The sequence below is a fragment of the Erithacus rubecula genome (assembly GCF_903797595.1).
Source record: "Erithacus rubecula genome assembly, chromosome: 4".
Classification (NCBI taxonomy): domain Eukaryota; kingdom Metazoa; phylum Chordata; class Aves; order Passeriformes; family Muscicapidae; genus Erithacus; species Erithacus rubecula.
In genome coordinates this window covers 48537364-48558922 of record NC_136686.1, presented here as the reverse complement: position 1 = coordinate 48558922, position 21559 = coordinate 48537364, and the positions used below count along the sequence as shown (strand labels likewise).

The 21559-nt window shown below is 38.0% G+C and overlaps 1 protein-coding gene across 3 annotated transcripts in view; it reads right to left on the bottom strand.

The window, feature by feature from the left end:
* LOC306800901 (hyaluronidase PH-20-like) overlaps nucleotides 1-21559 on the bottom strand; it is a 36125-nt gene that overhangs the window by 12709 nt on the left and 1857 nt on the right. For 2 of the 3 annotated variants that reach the window (XM_079303371.1, XM_079303369.1), the window contains exon 2: nucleotides 10892-11029. The exons of the other annotated variant lie outside the window; for it this stretch is intronic. The gene's annotated coding sequence lies outside the window, so the exon portion shown is untranslated. The remainder of the gene's footprint in view (nucleotides 1-10891; nucleotides 11030-21559) is intronic. 3 annotated transcript variants of the gene reach the window in all.

The following is a 21559-nucleotide window of genomic DNA, read 5'->3' as shown; positions in this document are numbered from 1 at the left end:
TAATGAGTGGATTTTAGTAATAAGATGAATGGATGTAAATTAAATGAGGAAAACATTATTTTGATTATTAGATTTATTGGTTTAGCTAGAATTCATTTATTATTGGCTAATCTTGCAAAGTTAAATTCAACTGATTGTTGGGAAATGGTTTTCCTCCAAATCTTGCTGTGATGTACTCTACTGGGTATGAGTTAGATTATTTTATGTGATAGTTTCCAGTTAAAAGGATTGCCTTCATCCCAGCCTAACAATGACAGCTCTGAGAAATGTTGCTCTCTTCAGTCTCCTAGATGTTGGTCTAAGCAAGCTGAATCAAAGCTGCCCTTCTTGTCAAAAAGTCAATTACTTTATAATATATTAACTAATTAATATATAACTAATTATTTGTGGGATACCTGACTGGAAGTACATATTGATGGAGCTAAGTGCCTTTTGTCTAGGGAAAAATCTTCTTTAAAAGATTTTCCCAAAACTGGCATTTGTAAAGGTTAAGTATTAAGGGAAATCTTATTAATTTTCTTGGCTTAATTATTTAATCATTTTTCACAGCATAAACTGGACTGCAGAAACACACATGGTTGAAAGTGCAAGTGTGCTCTAGTGTAACTACAGTCATAGATTTGAGCCATGCCACATGTCCATGGTGGACTCTGAAAAGGTTCCACTTGACCAAAGAAAGTTTGAAAACAAAAGGGAAAGAAGTATTATATACACCCTTGAACTTCACACAAATCAATGTTTGTTGCCCCAAAAGTGGATGGTGTATTGCATGAAAAAGCATTGGTTATACTGTTTGGCTTATGTTCAAAACCTGCCACTAAACATTAGAGGAGTAGACTTCTGAGGAGCAGACTAAGTATATATTAAAATAAATGTTAACATATTTAAACCTGGAAGAAACCTGAAGGAAAATCCAAAGCATTTTTTTAAATTACCAATACTACTGATAACAGCTGTACACAATTTCTCTACGTAGGATCAAATCAGCTGGGAAAGGGCTGTATGACAGCAACACACTTTTTTTAATAGATCAGTGGAAAACAGTCAATGTGTCTGACATCAGTCCTGCTCTGCCCTTGGGTGCCCCAGTGGTGCTCCTGTGAGAAATGGCCCAGTTCCCTTTCATTCTGTTCTGGAGGGGTCTTTCTTCTGGATGAAGGGGACAGTATCATTGTTGCAACTTCAAAATTTAAACCCCCCCTGCTCTTTTTAGAGATGCATGTTCTGGCTAGAGGCTGTTTGTTCATTACAAACAGGTCAGAGTGATAAAACAGTCACAGAAGAAAGGGAAGAATAACGTTATAGTTGCATCTTATTGCCCAATTGGGTCATTTAGGCTTTTCTGAAAGAAGAGGCAATGGCATTCAGATAACACAAACACACATGGGTGTTGTGATGATAACATTAATATTTGTGAGGAACAAAAAGCTCCACAGAAAGGTCCACCTCTGGAAGTATGAACCATCTGTGCTCCAGAGCTGATGGCAGTTTAACCTGTGAAGGGTGATCTTTGCATAGAGGATGTGGCCTCACTGTTACAAGCACATTAAGCTACACATCTCTGTAAAGTCAGAATTTTGTAAGCACTGATCCTGACAGTGATTTTAAAACTCCACCCTCATTTCTGTAGATTCTTCTCAGCTGGGCTAAGTCAACTGTTAATGAGGCCACGTAATGAATTGTTGAGGTTGAAAATGCATCAGCTGATATAGAGAAGAGGAAGGAGATTTTATAATTAGGTACATGAACCAGCAAAACTGGCTAGTTTAGTCAGCATGTCTGATTTAAGAGATGCTTGTCAAACTACACCCCAATGCTATGGCTGTCCTTATCATCAAGAACTGCCAAATCATCTCTTTCATCATTGGTTACTCCCATTCCTGAGTTCCATTTCTGAGCACAGGGCAATGAATACATGAGGACCTGGAATAACCTTCCAAAAAAATTTCTGTCATCATTCCTGACTGTTGCCTGTGGAAAAAAAAAAATCAAAATATGCCCATGATGTAAAGGTCAGGAACTGAGCATCCACATTGTAGACAGCCCTCCTTAAAATACCTATGCAAAAGTAGTCAAACAACTTTTTAATTATTTAAATGAGTTAAATATATGGTTTTAACTGATTTTATTTAAATTAGTTAAACTATAAATTTTTATTAAACTTACCCAAGTATTTTCATGGTCTTATGATGGCTGCTGCAGTGTTCCAGGATTACTTTCACGTATTTAGTATAATCTCTACGCTTTTCATTCTCTTTTTTCTTTTTTCTTGGAAGTTCTAACTCTCAGTTTTATAAATATTCTTAATATCATACTAGCCTGTTAATTGATGTTTTGATTTGTTTTTAGTAACTTAGCCAAATTAACTATCTGAACACATTCCTAAGAGTACTTGGAAAAATTTTCTTTGCTGTACTATGTATAGCTAGACTTGGCAGAACTCAGATTTTGTAATGACAGCTTCCATTGCAGAGGAATCAGGGACAAAATAGTACATCATGTGTGACTTTGTAAAGTATTCTAACTCACTAAGATTACCCTGCAAAACATTCACTGTCTTCTGAATCTCTAGTACTTTGTGGCAAAACAAGATCAAACATATTCTCTATAGCAAGAAGAATGCATTAGGAGTCAATATAGAATTAAAAAATATAATTGTAAATTAAAAAATAATTAAAATGTAATTAAAAATGTAATTGTATATTTACCATTAATATAGATTATATATATTGTATAGATTATTATATATAGCTAATTAAAGGCAAGAACAACCTGGAAGTATATTTGGATCACTGTACCACACCACTGCTATCCTAACCTAGAATACTGGGCAAACTACAATCCAGTTTTTAAAAGCATCTAGTGGTTTTCTTTGGTTTGTCTTCAGCCAAATATATTTTTCACTATATTACACTAAAACCTCTTGAATAGTTCCAATTAGAAGCCTTCAAAAAAGTAAACACAAACAAAAGGCCCAAACCCAATTTTCTCTGGGTTTGTATATTCACCGTCTTTTTTGTTCTGACTTCTCAAAGTAGGAGGTCAAATTTTCATAGTCAGAGAATTATTTGAGTTAGGAGGGATCTTTAAAGGTCACCTGGTCCAACACCCACTAGAGATACTGCTTAAGATGTCCAGTGTCATATTTTCTGCAGCATCATGTATTCCAGCATAATTTTAAATACTTTTGGACAGCAATATTTACAAAGGGCTCTATGTAGATCACTGTGCACATTGCAGTACAGGCTTCCTAAGCACTTTACTACATCTTTTCAGGGAGCTCTTCTAAACAAGACAATGTTACACCTACAAGTATAGAGATGGTATCAAAATTGGCCCATAATACAGAGGATTATAATCTGCTATTAGTAAACACTTAATGATCACCATCTCTCTTTTGAATACTATTTTGAAAATCAGAAGTCTGAACCGAACATAAAAATACACATTCTTGCCTTCTAAGCCAATATGCAGCACAGAAATAACTGCAGTGCATTTCTATACAAAGCAGGTATAATTTCACATCTGTGTTAAAAATATATTTCCCCTTCAAAAAACTATTACCCTAATCTAGGATTTATGACAGAAAAAAATCTACACTGTACAAAAGTAACTGTGCCTTTGGAAAAGGTGAGATTGATCTGGAGAGGTGACAAGGACAGATTTTGCATAATCCGGGGAAGGATTGCAGTATTAAAATTAACACAGCAGTCAATTCTGTATGTGAAATTTTGAGTCACAAAATTGTGCTGTCCTTTTTAGAAAAAAAAAATAGAATCTTCAAGTGAGATGATAGTGGCATTCCCTTCAAACACAAGGGAGCAGAAGCAGCCCTGGGGTGAATGAAACCTGCATGGATGAAATGGTTCCTGGATATTCAGTAGCCACACTCCATAGAGTGTGTTGCTAGAGCAACAGGAGGAAGGGAAGAGGTCCTCAAAAGCAAATTATTCGTGGAAATAAATATCTATTATTAACCTCACACCAGTTTGTACGTTAACATATGTCTTCACAGTATGCAATTTCAAGTTCTCTTCTGCAGTACCTGAGTGCTCCCTCTTTTTAATCTTCTCCTGGGACTGTAATTCATTCCATATTCCTTTCTCCCACGATTGTATATAAATAAATACAATCTGACAAAAATATGAAACTACAGAAAAGAAATAAACCTCGCCTCAAGAGTAATTTCTCTTTCGTACTGTGTTCTTTCTCACCTGCTGTTCCTCGACAGCCCTCACATAGCCTTTTGTTATTTTGATAAGCCTAGTAATACCGAGGAGCCAGTCTAATTGCCACCCATCCCTAGAGATAAGCAGGAGAGATGGGTAAACAGATGTCGAAGTCTCAAAACAAAAGCGAATACAAAGCTATGCAGCAAAGCGGTGATTTATTAAGGAGGCGTTAGCATTATCGAGCATTGCTTTGGGAAACGGGTATGCAGAGAATTAACAGTTCAACTGAAAAGAAGAAAGGAGCCCAGTTGGGCCTGCCTGAGTGAGAACATTAGCATAACCCTTGAAGAAAGCCTAAGGAAAAGGATTTACAGGCAGGAGCTGAAAGCAAGGGCTTGTGGCTCTGAGCTGAGGAAATGAGCTCTTTTTGTTTGGGTCTGCCACTGGTTAGGGTGGCACTGTTGGTGCTTTCTCTACAGACCATACAGCTGGGACCTGACCCCAAGATCTCATCTTATTCCCACTGAGACAACTGCAGACCCTCACAAACAGAAAAGCTGAGAAGCACAGTGATGTATATTGGTTTTAAGAGATGTTAACATCTAACATATTGAAAGAGTGAGCTCGGACCTCTTGCCATGGGAACTGGGATTTGGACAGGGTGTAGCAGTCAGGTCTGGCTCTCACTGCCCTCATCCTCACTCCCTCTCAGATTTTCCCTCCTGGGAAGTTTTAGTGGGTACCTGTGCCAGCCTCACCTGTGTGAGATTGCCCAGCACGTGCTGCAGTGTTTACATGCAACTCTGACTCAACCCTCTTGCCTCAGATATTTTGTGGATTGTCTTGCCTGCCTGTGGCTTCATGTAAAAAATAACTATTACACTGAAACATGTCATTTACCTGAGTTGAAAGGCTGAGAACATGCAGGTGTCTTTTGTTTCACCCCTGAGTAGGAACGTTCACTAGGGAGAAGTAACTTCGTGTTAAATTTTCCCAGGCATAAGTTTATACTAATAAACCTTAGTTTCCTAAAGAAACAGAAATCCCTAGTAGCATACTCACACCTGTAAAGGAGACCTATTCCCACCCCCTAAGAAAATTGCCTAATCTGAGGATTTAACCTAAAAAGCTTGAAACATTACTTATTTATTGTTTTAGCAATTTTCTTTGTCTGGAGACACAGATTTTACTCAGTATCTCTGACAGCTATATATGTGGAGTTACTAAATTTTTCCTGTGTGTAATAATTCAATTAATCACTAGCATTGAAAAAAAGGAAGTTAAAATACACTGAGAAAGGAACAGCTGGTAGTGTCACATACAGTTCAGTGGGTGTAACACAGGTACATGGTTGTTCCACCCCATGACTCCTGACAATCTTTCTGGAAAGTCCTATCAAATTTTACCTCCCCTCTGTGAGATTTGAATTTAAAAATAGTAAGAATTTAAACAGCATAAAAGTAATCAGTAAATACTCACCTCAATGATTCCACAGGCCAGGACTCGCTGAAATGAATGAACAGGTGAGTGGACAAAAATTATCACCCTTGTCTAGAAAGGCAGGGCTCTGGCCCAGCCAATTGGGATTTGTCTTTTGGTGAAAGGCTTAGCATAATTACAGGGTAGTTGATGAAAGGTGTCTCCTGACACAGCTGATTGCAGTTAAGTAGTACAAAAACACATTACTTGTCAGAGGTCTTGCACCATGTTCTGTAGCGTACTGAACAAATTCTTTGAAATTGTTCCTTTTTTCCACCAAAAAAAAAGAGAAAAAATAGTTTGACTTAATTTTGCTTTTCAGTGTAGCAGGGATTTGTCTAATGGAGGTAAAAAAAAATGGGGTGTGGAGAGCAAAGCCATGTTCTCCTTTGCCAGAATCTGGAGTACCCTCAGGTGATGCATTCACACAGAGTGTGAAACAAGGTCACAGAAGAGATCCTTGCTGGAGAACAGATTGCCATGCTAGGAGATCACTGCTGGGTGCTGCCTTGGTCCCTCTGATTGCTGTCACAGGGATTTGGGCAGAACCCTTGGAGCTTTATAATTAAACAAACAGCCACTCTGTGTCATTAAACTCCAGCTCTGGTTGTGCTCACACAGCATTTGGAGTTGGTTGAGGGATCCTGCACCAAAGGGATGCCAGGCAGTGCCCCATGTTAGAGTCATTTTGAGCTGTGGACCCTCTGTTGTACTTTCAGTATTGCAATTTACTTTCAATATTGCAATTTAAAAGCCATTTTTCATCTTCCCTGGCATAAAAACAATTTTTTTCCTTTGAAATCAATTTCAGTTTCAACACAGTCATTTCTATATTGAAAGGTTCTTGTCATATTAGATGTCATAAATTGTTTTCCTTGTGTAATATTTTTTACTAGGTTTTTGGTACTTTGTGAGATGTCCTCCTTAAATATATATTATGATAAATCCTCCAAATTAGAAGAAAATTGAAATATTCAAATACTTTTTCTAAGGGTCAACTGTAGAACAACAATTTTAAATAATTGTTTTGGAAAACAATTGTTTAAAAAATTAGTTTATAAAGCTATTCTAAAATTATGATAAAATTTTATTCTAAAGCAGTATGGCACGATGGAAAAAGAAGATATGATAGAACTTTTCAAATTATACATTTTCACACTATCATTCTTCACTAACATGCAAGTATATCCATTACTCTTATTTTACATTACTCTTATTTTTACATTTAAATCAATATTGTTTGGTAAAAGTTAAGAAAAAAAAAAAGAAAATAAAGTTTTGGAATTTTCAAATTCCAAATTTGAATTCTTCTGTGTTGAATTCTTCCACCTGCTATTTTTTCATGGAAAATAGGCAGCCAGCTTTATGTGTCAGACAAACATAGAAAATAAGATAAACAGTAATTAAAATATGTAGGTCAAATTACTGCAGAGAGACTCATGGTAGCTGTTGCTGTCTCAGCCCAAGCTGTGGACTTGGCTTTACCACTTCACAAGTAGTAGTGGTTTTCTCTCCCTTAATGTTGCATCTTTGTGATGCAGGATCCATTCCACAGCATTCTGACAGCCAGCAATCCCATCCAGCATCTTTGCCACTCATCCTCTGGCCTAGCATTCACCTCCCTAGTCAAATAGGAATTTCCTCTCAAAATAAGCCATATCTTGCTGGGTGCAATATTCAATAATAAAGGGAAAAAATTCTCAACTTTTGAATGAACTATTGAATCATTACTGTACTTGGTGGAAGTGATGGTGCAGAATAGAATAAAGCCAAGGAGCCTGAGGAGTTACAAAAATGGATCTGCAGAGCGAACAAAAAGAAAGGAGGTGCAGAGAACAACAGTCAATCCACTCTTCACACCTCATTAAAACCTACCAGTTTGTCTCCTATGTCCAGCAACATCCTTCTGGCTTCTATCATCAAAGTATTTCTTTCCAAACAAGACTTAGAGTTGCTGGTAGAGAAGGTTCCCATCCCCACAACAAGCCCCACAGAGGGGTGGCCTGCAAATTGTTCCCTCCAGTACTCTTTGTGGATACTGCTCAGTGTGAGAACAGCCTCACTGCCTGACAGTGAGAACAGTCTCCCTGCTGAGACTCCCAGCAACAGCGTTAGTTTTTGTTTGGGGTTTTATCAGGTGGACATCTGGCCATTAGCAACTGGAGAAGAGCCACCAGTATCACACCCCCAGCAGAGTATCACACCCAGTATCACTGCCCCCAACACTGTCAGCAGGCATTAACAACTCCCAGTTGCTGCTGAGTGAGCTGGATTCAACCCAATAACCTGGTGCTGAACATTTCTGTGCTCCTTCAAATCAGAAGTGTATGGCTGTTGGGTGGCTCCTGATTTCACTTTGATATAACACACACTAGGTGTTCCTGCTGGCTGTGAGGCAGCAGGAAAAGATGAAATAATAGAACAGCCACAGCTGGCAGCTAAGAAAAGCTGGTAATACCACTGCAAATACCACAATACATTATAAATAAAAAGTAGGCTGCATAATGTGCAAAGGCAGAGCTGGTGGAAATCTTCCAAGCAGTGTAAGTAAAGAATGAACTTAGCTGATTCCAGAATGAAACATGGAAGAACTAATCCCATCACTAATGAGTGGCAAAAACCAACATTGTGATTTTGGCAAAATGGATTGCAAGGCTAAAGATGCATGGAATGGAGTGATGGGAGGCAGAAACTTATCTGAGGATGTGGGGTCTCCCTTCCCTTCTCAACACAGCTCACCTGCTCTCCTGGCAGTCTGATTACACTGAGATGAATCCCACCTCCTTGGCAGCAGCCACTTCAACTCTCAGCAGAGCAATCACTAAGGCACCTGTATCCTGTTTCTCAGCAGCTGTCCCCTGAGCCTCAGTCACACATCAGATCCTACCCTGCACACACCATACCCCCTTTTCCTTAGCCCACCCTTCACTCAGGTCCTCTTTTCTTTCTTTATTCCAGCACATCCCCACCTCCAACCCTCCTTTCTCCAAAGTGCCATCCTAGCCCCAGGCAGAAGGATTTTCTCTGTATCATGGTCACACACCATGGCCACGGGGCAGAACCCATCCTCCAATTCTTATCACTCTGGGCACTCTTTTCCTTCAGCCCTTCACAAGATGGGGCTGACTTCCCTAACTTGCTCCCAGGATTCTTGCTTGCTGAGCATTGCCCTCCCATGCAGCCAGACCCAGCAGTGTTGTGTCTTTGCAGGTAAATTATGAAAGCTCAGGTTGCACTGGTAGTTCTGGTTAGCACCATGTGCATTTGGCATGCCCTGTGCACATCTAAGATTTGCTTTCCTCATTTAGGAATGACTGTCAATTGCCTTTGTCTTGATTTACCATTTATTTCTCTTGAGTCAAGATTTTCTAAATATTTTCCACATTTCTTTGCAGCTCCAGCCTAAAGAATTCAAACTGTTTTTTGGAGAACTATGACTAAACTCCACCCAGCCCCCCCCCCCCCCCCCCATTTGGAATTCAGCTACCTATAGAGGTGGCACATTATAAGCAACTATCACTTGTGTCACTCTCTTTTGTTTGAGAGAGTCACTTTAGGTGCTAATGAGGTTGTAAATCTTTTTCTAGGACTGGACTCTGCAAGAGATCTGACCAACAAGCACATACTATAGACATCCTCAAATCTTTTTGTCTGAGCATCTGTGTCAGGGAACTGACCTGAATACATGTTCTCCTTCTGGCCTTTGTCACCAGGTTTTTGTACTATGGAAGGGCACTGGGGAAGAGACATGGAGATCAGTGAGCTCCCCCCCAGGATGCACATCAGCATACAGGAAAACCAGGGAGTTTGGGAGCATACTATTGTTTAACCTGAGAGAGTATTTTCCTTCCCATGTGTGCATGAACTTTCCAGATGGAAGAATGCCCTGAGTGCACCAGAATCCTCTTCTGTATTACTGCAGTTCAAGCCACTGACAGCTCCTACTGTCCACTGGGGCATCTGATGCTCTGTGGCCAAGTCTGTATTATGCAATGGTGACCAAATAAGTGTTTACCTTCCTTCTAAATAAAGCAGTTCACCTGCAGAGTACAATGAAATACAGAGACACCAGCCTGGATTTTTAAAGGGCAAAGCATGAAAAATTGCAGAGTATTTTGTTTGCCTGGCCTATTTTTGGGACCAGAGATGGTCTCAGTGTGGAACAGTTCTGCACTGCACCTTCTAAGCCCCAAAGCTGCCATTGGCCAAACTGGCAGGTTTCAGTCCCACGCCTCATTTGCAGGGCAGCTCTGCTGTTGCTGTCTCTGCAGACCCTTTAGTTCAGACACAGCATCACATTCCTGCAGTTACAATTTTTTCTTCTTCTGGCATATTTGCATATGCAAGGCTACCTCTGACTTGTGCTTCTCTGTGCAAGCTAAGAAAATACTAAGAGGAGCAGCATAACTCTCCCCTGGGAGGTCTCCTACAATGTGGCTTTCACTCACTGCTTTCCAGGGCTCAGATCTAAGCTTTTAAAGGCAACACAGAAGGCTCTTTTGCCTTTTCTTTTTTTTCCCCTTACAGTTTTGAGTAACTAACTTGTTTTCATTTTGAGAATGACAGATCTAATTTATATTTAAATCTTTTTAATCCCTTCCCAAACTACGATAACAATAGGCATTGAAAAAAATCAGTAAATAAGAATTTTCCTAATTACCTGACTGCCATTCACGTTTCATTGTCTTTTATGTCATTCTATGCCAATGCACTTTAAAGTTATATCTTCAAATCTGAAAGCTAAATTCAATCTGGGTGAAATAGGTTTACATCAAGAAAGATACATTCCTGTTTATCACATGTTGAAAATAGCAGCTTTAACAAATGAGCAGAGAGAGAGACCCTTCCTCAAAGAGCCCAAGTGAGAAAAGGTTTGGGAACATAAACTCCAGTTTAAATCAACAGCAATAGCACAGGATACTTCTGAAGTTCATCTCATCCCAATATGCCACCAGTGAAAACCCAAACAATACAGGTAATTAACTGGTGAATGTCTGCAGATTTATACCAATGAACCCACATTTCTTAATACAGTGGGTATTTGGAATCATGCCTTTAGCAATAGTAAGCTAGCAGGCCTATTCATGTGGCCATCAGGAAAAGGATCCTTTCCACGTGGACAGGTTCAAAGCTCACTTGGGAAGAAGAGAGAGAAGCACACATTCTCATCACAGCAGCAGAGAGCAGGAACTCAACCAAATTCCCCACTGTAAATACTGAATAGGACAAGAGGCACTCACCAGCATTCCCTAGACTCCTTAATTGTCATTTACGATACCAGGATCACTGGATCTCAGAAAATCTGGTTTCTTGTTCTCAGATGACAGACTTTACTTTGTTGTACCAGAATGTGTCTTACAGGCCAGAACATTTCTTTTCTGTTAAGGAAATATAATGCACCTGGGTGTTATTCATGTACTACACATGCAAAATCCATGTTAATGTTCTCCACCCACTGTTTCCTAAAATACTAATGTTTTTATTAGGATAGAGAATATATTTATCAGGATAGAGAATATGACAGATGATACTGACTACCAAAAACTATCTTTGGTTAAGAGTCTTGGCTTTCACCCCAAACACAGAAACAAACATATCACTGCCCCAAGCAAAGATGGGGGAGGAGGCTTTGGTTCCTGGTTATTCCTTCACAACATGTTGTGACAGAGGAGGCAGATCAGGAACAAGGAAGGAGGAAGGAGAGTATTTGGAAATAAGCTCTGCCATCTGTGTCTGGGGTGACTGAAGGAGTTGCAGTCCCGTCCCATGTCTCAGCTGGAAGATCTCTACATGTGCAGCAGAGACAGGTAGCACAGATGTGGGCAGCCAAAATCTCCTTCAGCTGTCTTTTACTGGAGCACAGCAAGCAGGAACAGGGAGATCAGTGTCTCTTCTATTTCCAGCTCTGAGAAACAGGATGTGACTGGTCAATGTGGACTACATTACTTTCTTTAAGACTGTATATTCACTACTAGTTTCTGATAGATATTTTTATTGTTTAGAACAGATTGGCATTTTCTCTTAAAAAACATTTTGATCAAACTGTTCCCATCCATGAGTCCTCTGCAGTGTAGTTGATTGACAGGGGTTTTGTCCTCATCCGCTTTGCATGTAGCAACTTGATTCAGATTGATTTCAAGGATTTTATCCCAAGACTTTCTTGGAGTAAAATCTCTTTTCTCATGAGCATTCAAAACTTGTCTGACAAGTCTCCTTTCCCAAAAAAATCTGCTTGTAAAGCCAAGGATAGTTAAAACTAATTATGGCTTTGCTACAACTTTTATTACACAGGAAGAAATTTTTGAAGTGTAGATACTAAAAGGTTATGACCAATATTTGCCCTGCATTGCAAAAAATTCAAGGGTTCCAGGGTTTTTGTTTCTTTTTTTTTCCCTGTTAGTGGCTTACATATCACTTCTGAAGAAATCAGGAATAGATCAGTACACATTTCTAATTAGATCTGTCTAGAAGTGGTTTGTCCCTCATTCAAAAACTACTAGAAAATACTTCTTGCTCATTTCTACTGGTGTGAGGCACCAGAACCATATTTGCTTGTGATTTCCATATTGAGAACAATAATGCAAGTAATTTTAAGTCCAGTCTGACAAAGCCTTTATGTACTTTATGCATTATTTAAATAAATAAGAATCTCAGTTTAAAGGAATGCTTGAAGCAACAGACCCTATTGTCTGTTACCTTTAAAAACTAAGTGTTCACTTTACTAAGCCTGCTGAGGAAAATACCCTTTCAAGTAGGCCATAGATGTTCAGTGTGAAAATGGCTGAATTAGAATTAAAATTTTAAAAATCAAGACTTTTCAGAGGGACTGGGGTAAGAAGTTGCTTACCTGCTAGCTCCCATACCAGTAAGTTTCCACATCTAACACACCTAGAATGCAACCTTTAAGAAAATCTGCATTATAAACTGGCTTGCAACTGCTTCACCTGCTTGGGGAACTAATTTAAATGACTTCTGAAAGCTACAGAAGCAGCAGTTCATTTGGATTGCAAAGCAGTGTAGAAAAGGTAAGTGTTTTCCCAGGCTAGTAATCTACATGTTAAAGGCATGAAAAGAACTACTTGCAGTCATAAAGGCTAGTGCCAAAATACACTCAGGAAGACCCATGGTAAGTGAAATGGTGATTTTAGGCAGCAGTGACATGAGTTATTTATCTTGCATAGTCTTAAAATGTTGTTGTGTGCTATGAAAATTGCACTCCACTTCAAGACAGCAGGGTCCAATATCTTTAGACCTTAAAGGAATAGCTTTAGGAAATGGCAATTTCCATGAGAATTTCATGTCTAGACTACATTTGATTTCCAATAGCTTAATTCCTTGCAATATAGAAGAAGAATTTCTGGAGGGTATTTTTTATAGACTTCAACTAGTCATTTGAGAACCATTACAGTTTCTTCTAAGCTTGACTTTACTTGGAAACTGTCCATATAAAGATGATATACCATCTTCTAGAATGCCTCTATAAAAGAATGGATTACTTATCTCCAATTTCACTTTTCAAACCATACAGATATTCAAACTTGGTAACAAAAACACCTACAATCAGATCATTATGAAACAAACAGAACATGAGCATGAGATAGAGATTAAAAATGCAAAAGCTTTAGTAGGATTGTTTTGAGTGGTAGGTTTTTGCTATTTCTTGCTTGTCTTGAGCAAACATAGAGTAAATCATCTAGGACAGGTTTCTCTGAATATAAAGGAAATTATCATTTTACTGAGGATAAGATCTTGCAACTGGTGAAATCATGCAAATGTGGAATCCCATTCTAAATATTATCAGCAAAGAAAAAATGTTAAGAAGCACCTTTTTCTCTGTTGTTGTATTACTTCTGAATCCACCTGCTACCAGATAAAAGAAGAATTTAATAATGGATTAGACAATAGTTATAGTTTTCTATTTCATGAAGTGAATTTTTTGCATACTAATTCTTTAAGAAAAGTTTATGCAAGTAATAATTCACTTTCAAATAAGTAAATATCTTCCAATTACCACAGGATACACAACTGTTTTACAATCATATTTAGCAGACCATCTTTTATGGCCTACAGGTCTGCCACAGCTCTGGCCCAGGATGCAAAAAAAAAAAAAAAAATAATTCTCACATGTATGGAATGACCAGAAAAAAGTTGGATTGAACTGAGTAGGGACAAATGCAAAAAATTTATACTGAGGTTGAAGTAATCAGATAAGTAGCACAACAAAGACACAGCACAAAATGTAAATCAATAGAAATCTAGGAGAAACAGCATGATATGATGGGGAAGGAAGGAAGGATTCCAGGAAGGAAGGATGGAAAGGTTTCAGGAAGAAAGTAAGGACACTTTAAGAAGATTATTAGGAAAACATGGTAATAATTTTTATTGTTATGAAATAGAAAAATATTAAAAGGGATAAATGAATATTTACATTCTCCCTGTCCACCAAAGTTTAGACAAGGACTAAAAAAGCAAGGGATAGTCAGCTGATCTGCAGACCCTTGCAGATGATCAAGGTTTGAGGACATTAAAATCTTCCTTAACCTGTTGTCTTTATCCCATACTTAAACAATACTAGTCCTTTCCCCATCTCCTCTCTTAATGGGTTCGAGTATCTACAGTTAAATATATTTTTCCTTTACCATGGCATCCCAATTAAGCTGAAATTTCAATTCCAATCTATCCAGTTAGTATCTAATCTACCTGTTTCATCACATAAAATTTGTATAGTGAATGTTCAGTGCTCTGGCATAAAATCTGTGGTACAGCTGGAAGTAATTGAGTTAATGGCGATGAAGACTGAGCTATTTTCCCACTCTTCAGGCAAATTGGAGCCTAATAACTTCAAATGACACTCACATAACATTACAGTGAAGTTTTCATCCTACTGCCTATTTTATCCTTCTGGGCAGAGAGATGACTGTTAAGCTGACAAATTGATACTTTCCTTTATCATTTAGGATTGGATTTCTCTCACCCATCTAAAAGTTATGTCCCTGCTCTGAGGTAGTTACTTCAGACAGTCTATCACTGACACAAAAAGACAGAAACCCCTAAAGCAGGACCAATCCCATTTTTGTACAGCACCTATCTAGTAGATTTTGCCTTGCCAGGAGACACCTTCTCCCTCTGATAATGACTCAGTAAATCATGGACACATAAGTGGGTCCACAGACATAAATGGTTGAAGTTGTGTGAACTGGATGCCACAGAGCCCTTTCCAGGTAATTTCAGGCATTTAGCTGAGATGCTTGTCTTAGGAATGCAGTTGTCATAGACTATCCCTGCAGAAACCTCTCAAGTCCTTCTCAAATCCTTAACAGTGTGAGGGGGGAGGAATCACCCTGCAGAAGTGCCTGTCTCCCTGAGTTCCTGCAGATGGTACCTAACGAGAGCAGGGCTCTAATCAGCACACAAAAGATAAGGTAGATGAATTCAAGACCTAAACAGTCAGTTATTCACACAGAAAATGAAAAGTAATTTCTCTCCCTAGGAGATGGAAGTGCCTTCTGCACTACATTGCATTCAGGGTGTGATAAAGGACAATGTGAATACCATCACACAAAATTGCTCAATTTGAGAGGCAGTGCACAGTCTGAAGATGTGCTGGGGACCCACTGGGGCAGCAGCTGTCTGGTGTAGTGGCTCATCTATTTCTTCTCCTAGAAACTGCATAGATGAATACTTGTTGTTTAGTTTAATAGTGAATAAACATATATAAATTCTAATAATCACCTACTTAAAAATGAAAAAAGGACAAAAAGTTAAATGTATATTGATAACATGTATATTGATAACTTTTCCAAAGAGCATACTGTGTTAGGAAATTAATCAAAGCATTGCCTGTACCAAGTTAGCACTCAAAGATGCAATTATATAAGCAATTATATATAAGCAAATGATAATGTATAAACTAATTATTCATTTTTAAAGTACCAGAAGAAGGTGTCAGATTAACTTCTTTTATTAAAAATATTGATGACTCTTAAGTTAATGGCATTTAATTCCTTGCATATATTTGTCAGAATCTTCCAAGTGAGATAAATTTTAATAGGTCACTTGGTCCCTTCTTTGAAAATCTGTGTATATCCCCAAAATTCATATATGCTTTTCAAATACTTCCCACAGAATAAAATAATCTTACAACTTTTATTTTACTCTAATATTCATCAGACCATTTATAATCTTTGACATCATACAAGACAGATCCTCCCTTTTCTGGTACAGCAATTTTTATTATAGCCTATGATTTTTATCTATGATTTACCAGGAATCATTGTATAATAAGTCATTTTATATACATATATAAAATGTATATAGTGGGCTCTTTAATTCCTATTCATTTTCTTTTCCTCTAAGTTGCTTATAATGTTTAAGATATTTTTGAAGTAGGATTTTTAAAATATATTTTAATATTTTAATATATATTATTTTAATATATATTTTATTATATTTTAATTTTTAATATATATTTTTAATATATTTTTGAGATAATATGCAATATTGAAAGTGCAGGGATACTGTCTTATGATGTCCCACTGCTACACCAAATTCAATTGTTTGTATTTTTTTTGCAGTTTGATGAAGTTTCTTGTTTGTTAGCCACTGATATTTGTTATGCTCTTTCAGCATTTCTTTTCCTGGATGCAACACTGTCACTGAGCAAATGGTTTATATTATTTTTCTCTATCTCCCTTTCCTTGAGGGACAAAAATCTTCCCTTCTTTGATTGTTAACACTAAGTTTATTCCATGCTCACTGACCTGTGAAACTTGAACAATTTACTACAACTAATTCCTTGAGAGCTTTCACCAACTCAGCAAATGTACTCTGATTCCCAGTGAATACAATTCACTTTTTCACTGGCTCTTCTTGTGTCTGAGGGAAAATCAAGCAGACACAGATCTTTTCTTGTGAATAACTCTGAATTTACTCACACAAGTTAAAACTAAAATACTGCAGAATGGAAATACAGGTTGAAAATAAACAGGACCCTCTTGTAACACTTTTTTTTTTTTTTTTTTAATAAACAGGGAGAAAGAAGAACTTGGCCTTGCACCAAGGAGCAATTCAGAAATAGGACAGGGAGATAAAAAAGTTAACCAGTTTCTAAAATATTACAGGTTGTTAATACAAAGGAACAAATAAAAGAGAATAAATGTATATTGTTGGGGCTGAGGGCACAAGTAAAAAAAAATTTATTGCATTTATCACCGGTGTTTAAAAATTGCTTACAAAATGCCTTGCCTTAGGATCTGACCTTGTGCCATCAAAATCAAAGCACTTTTGTTTTTGCTGATTGTACTATGAATAGTACAGCCTGTAGAGATATCCAAAGATTTAGAATGTGAAGAAATTAGTGGAATGTTCCCAAGAGCTGAGGGAGAGGATTATTTTGTAAGTGGAACACAGGAGCTACTGCTTTGCTGCTGTGGATTTTTATATTGAAACTTGGACTGAAAATATTTCCAGGAGCCACAGGAAGGCAGTGTGTAACAACTTCATTGTGGTTTTGAAGGCTACACGTCCAGTATCTGAGGAAAGTGTGATAAATATCAATTTTGCTACCTGAACTCAGCCTAGTTGTACATTTTTCAATAACACATTAGTTTCAGGCAGAAAATGTTGACTTTTGACCTTTTGCTTAATTCTGACTTTATCGTTTAGATTGCTATAATGCAAATGACTGATACAATGTAAATTTGCATGTAAATAGCCACAAGGTTGTTTGGCATTTACAACATTTCCATCTTCAAAGTGGAGCTGGCCTCCTGTGAATGACCTGAAGTGATTGCAAAAAACGTGAGTTTAGGTCAGTAAAAGACGAGATGTGTCAGGCAGCAAAAAGTTTAAAGCCACAAACACTCAAGCATTTTTCTGGCCAGCTGGCCCTGGGTGGGCAGACAGGATGCTTCCTGAAGTTTCCTTACCACAGTGATGAGGCTACCCAGGACCCAAAAATACCAATTTCAGACAGCTAATGCAGGCAGAAGGCACAGAGCCCCTTCCTGTCTCTTTTGGGGCCAGGTTTTAAAGCCCAGATGCTGGGGTCAGGTAGGCAGGTGTGCAGTGTGACCCAGCCTGCAATTTCACTCCTCCACACCCCTCCAGAGGAGCTGGCAGGCAGAGCGTGGAACCCACACCTCATACAAAATGGCTGAAGACAAAAACCTCTGTTTTCCTGCTCTTCTAGGGTCCAAACAGGTCCAAACATTTTGGAGGGAGTCATCCCAAACCTTGAACTCCTCCTTTCTGGTTCCTTGTGGACAATTGCAAGAATCACATCAACTGTTAATCCAGAGGTATGGATTAATAATCCAGTGTGTGATTTACAGCTGGGGGGAGGGATTGGTGTATAAAATCCCCCAAATACTGGTTCTGAGTGGCTGGCATGTGTCCTGGTGCAAGGGATTAATCTAGTTGTCCTGTCCCCATGCTCACTCTCTGCTATCCCCATCTTTGAAATCTGGCTGTGCCAGCCCGTGAGCTTGGGTAAACTGAATTCCCTGCAGAGCTGATAACAAAGTCTCTGATGTGTCTGCATGGAAAATACAGTTTAAACATTCCTGCTCAAAGAATTCACAATCCTATGTAAAATTTTCCATTTTGACCTACATTTTTGCTTTAGATCACTATATTTTCTAACACACTAATTTTTCCCCTACCCAATGCCTGATACTCAGTCTTTTGGGGGAAAAAAAAAACATGAACTTTCTACATATTTTACTATTTTTCAAAGGGAAGAATATATTTTCTTTCAAAAGTCATTTTCCCATGTTAATTAGTTAGCATTAATATAGATTTTTCATTATGCAAATCATCTTACAAGCCCATTAGCTATTGTGGCTGCCTTTGGTATTCTTGACTAGCTTAATTCTGCAGAACAGTGTGCAGCAGCCCCACACAAAGGGTTCACTACAGGAATGAAAACCTTATTATCTCACTCCCCTCACAGGGATATATTTCAGCCAAGCAGAATTTCAGAGCAGCTTTGTTTGCTGATGGGTGAATGTCTGTCACTGGACTTGGCTTTTGATAGGGGAGATAGAGAATTCTTGCAGAAAGGAAGCAGAAGATTGAGAGGGAAGAACAGTTTTGCTGAAGCAATAGAAAGTGCAATAACAGTGGGGGAAAGCAGTATGCTTTTGAGTTTTGCAGTTTATATGGGGTAGAATGGAACAGCTGGCTTGTGACCCTTAGAGAAGTTTTTTGAGGTATTTGCTCTTTGCAGTGTGGAAAACTGATGACATTCATACCCCAAAGGGAAGAACCTTCAATTCTCCCCAAAGCCAGTAAATTCAGTGTCTGGTTTTGTGACCTTTTTACATGATAAACTTTCTGTTTTGCCTAAAGTGCTGGTTAAAGTATAAAAATCTGATTTTATATGCAGAAGCATAAACATTGAAACTAATGTTTTCATCAATAAGAGGAAATTCAGAGAGCTGAATATTCAGAAGCTTTGTTCAGCTTGCAAAAAGCTCTCCAGCTGTAACTGAAACTCATCTAAGTTTCCTGAACCAGACAAATTTCCTAGGTGAGATTTTCAAATGCAATTTCCAGTAATTTATCAGTTCTTGATTTTGGTAAGACCACCAGAATAGGACATATGTGGTGTTTTTGTGCATTTTGTATTTTCAATTAAAAAAAAAAAATGCAAGAAACATAGACAGTGACAGGCTGAAAGGAAACCATCTACTGTTTTTTCCCTAGGAGTTCAAACTTAGTTTGCCTTGGGCTTTGGGCAAGGATTGCTGAAAGACACAGGTGACTGTTACTGAACTTTCTTCACTAGCCTCAGTTTTTATTTGGATTTGAGTGGTATTTCTTATTTCTACTTTCAGTGCTGTAATCCCTGAATTACCATTATCACTATACATTAGACCAGAGGGAGGAAGGTTTAGGCTCACAGAGCCACTTAAGTATTTAAAGCTTTTCAAAGCCTGAATTCTATTTAAATCAGTTGGAGCTGGTTGGTAAAATACATTCTTGAACACAGAACATAGAGCCTGCACTGTAATGTTAGAAAAAATATATCCCTATCACCTGTTTATTTACATTCCAAATATCTCAGGCTTTAAAATGTTAAACACTTTCTGCAGGGGTGCAGAAACAAATGTTTTAAAGAGTATTTTGACTTCAGTATTTAAAGCACAGGAGGTAAAGTTGCTGGAAAAGCAGTTTCACATTAAAAGGGGGCACTACTTTTAATTAAACATATTTCTGATATAAATGAAATGGTTTCTTTTTTCTCTAACATAAAACCTCAGTGAAAAGGGGAGAGAAAGTTGCAAGAAGATCAAAATGTTCTGGGAAGAAGAGCTCATTTGTTAGTTGAAATAACTTTTCATTTTCATTTGGTATTTAGTTAGAAGTTAAAAAGCTGAAGGCAAAATCATTTGTTGAAATGAAACAGCTACAAAAGGATTTTGTCATTTCCTGACTGAAAAAAAAAAAAAAAAGTCTTTAAAGTGACAGCCAGAGAAGCATCTGGAATGCATTATCTGTATTCCTTGGAAATAAAAGGACGTAAGTGCTGGAAAATGGAGTTGAAAATAAAAATCACTGACAGTTGTTCCAAGTTGTTGGTTTGTTAGTTTTTTTATCCCAAACCTTGCCTTTTGCCTGCAGGTCTCTTTCATTGCCCTGGACCATCTCCATCCCTGGGCTGCTCCTGCCCAGCTGCTGGGTGCCCTGAGCCTGGGTCCTGCTGGGGCTGGAGCCTTTCCTCTGGAACATTAATCCAGGGAAAAAGCAACAAAGTTCCTAAACCATTGCCTTCATTCCTGTTCTACCTGTTTCACTTTTGGCTTTTTGCTGCTCTTTAGGAGAAAGAAAAGGAGGAGGTCTATTTTGACAGGTGAAACTTCAATAAAAAGAAACTTTTTCCATTCTCACTTCTAAAATCTTCCTGCATTGATTTGTCTTACAGGTTGTTTTATGCTCCTTAGTAGGTGAACTAATGGTAAAAACAGATTTTTTCATAAAGTACGACCCCTCAATGTGGAGATAAACTGGGATACAGCAGGCCCTGCCCAGGCTACAGGGTGTTCTCTTACATAAAAAATGTAGGAACTTTTAAAAGGTGGTGGAATAACAGTCCAAAAATTATTCTATTTAGTATACTGCTCATCTGCCTGAAAGCTATTTTTAGGGCCTTGACAGAAATAATTCCAAGTGACAGGTCTTTCTTTATTGCCATTACTATGTGCAAACACAATGAGCTGGCAAAGATTTACAAGTTCTACCATTTTGTGGAGTTTTTTCCACCTGCTAGTATCACTTTTTCTCACTAAGTGGGTGTCTCTAAGAGAAGAAGGTGATTTTTGAAATCTCACTACCATTACTCTTGCCATTAAACTAGTAGGAAGGCATCTTGAGTATGTGTCTATTCTCAGTTATTTTTGATATTGTAGCTCCAGTTTCTGCTTGTTAGGAGATATTTTACTTTTTACAGCGCCAGACTGGTGGGAATTAATGTACACACTGAAAATCAAATGCAGTCTTGTAGTCAACACTAAAACTGTTAAGAGCAGCAACCAATGCTGTAATGTTTATAACAGGTCTGTCTGTGTATATGCAAATAAATTTGACAGATTGTTCAATATATTAATGAAATGATGCTCAGTGTCCTCAAAAAACAGATTTTAGTAGGTACTACTCACAGAGTTCAGCTATTTTTTTTTCAAAGGAAGCGATGCATATTTTAAGTCACTTGCTATTTCTGTGTGTATAGTTCTTAATGGGTTTTTTTCTTGCTCATTAGGATATTAACAGCTTTGTACTCAAAATGAGGGGATTGTGCACTTAAGATATGAGGTGATTTGGAGGGGTTTTCAAACTTGTCCTCAGAGAATCTGTGTGGTAGGGCTATTCTTTTGTTACTCTTTGCTTGTTACTAAAGGAGGTTCCTC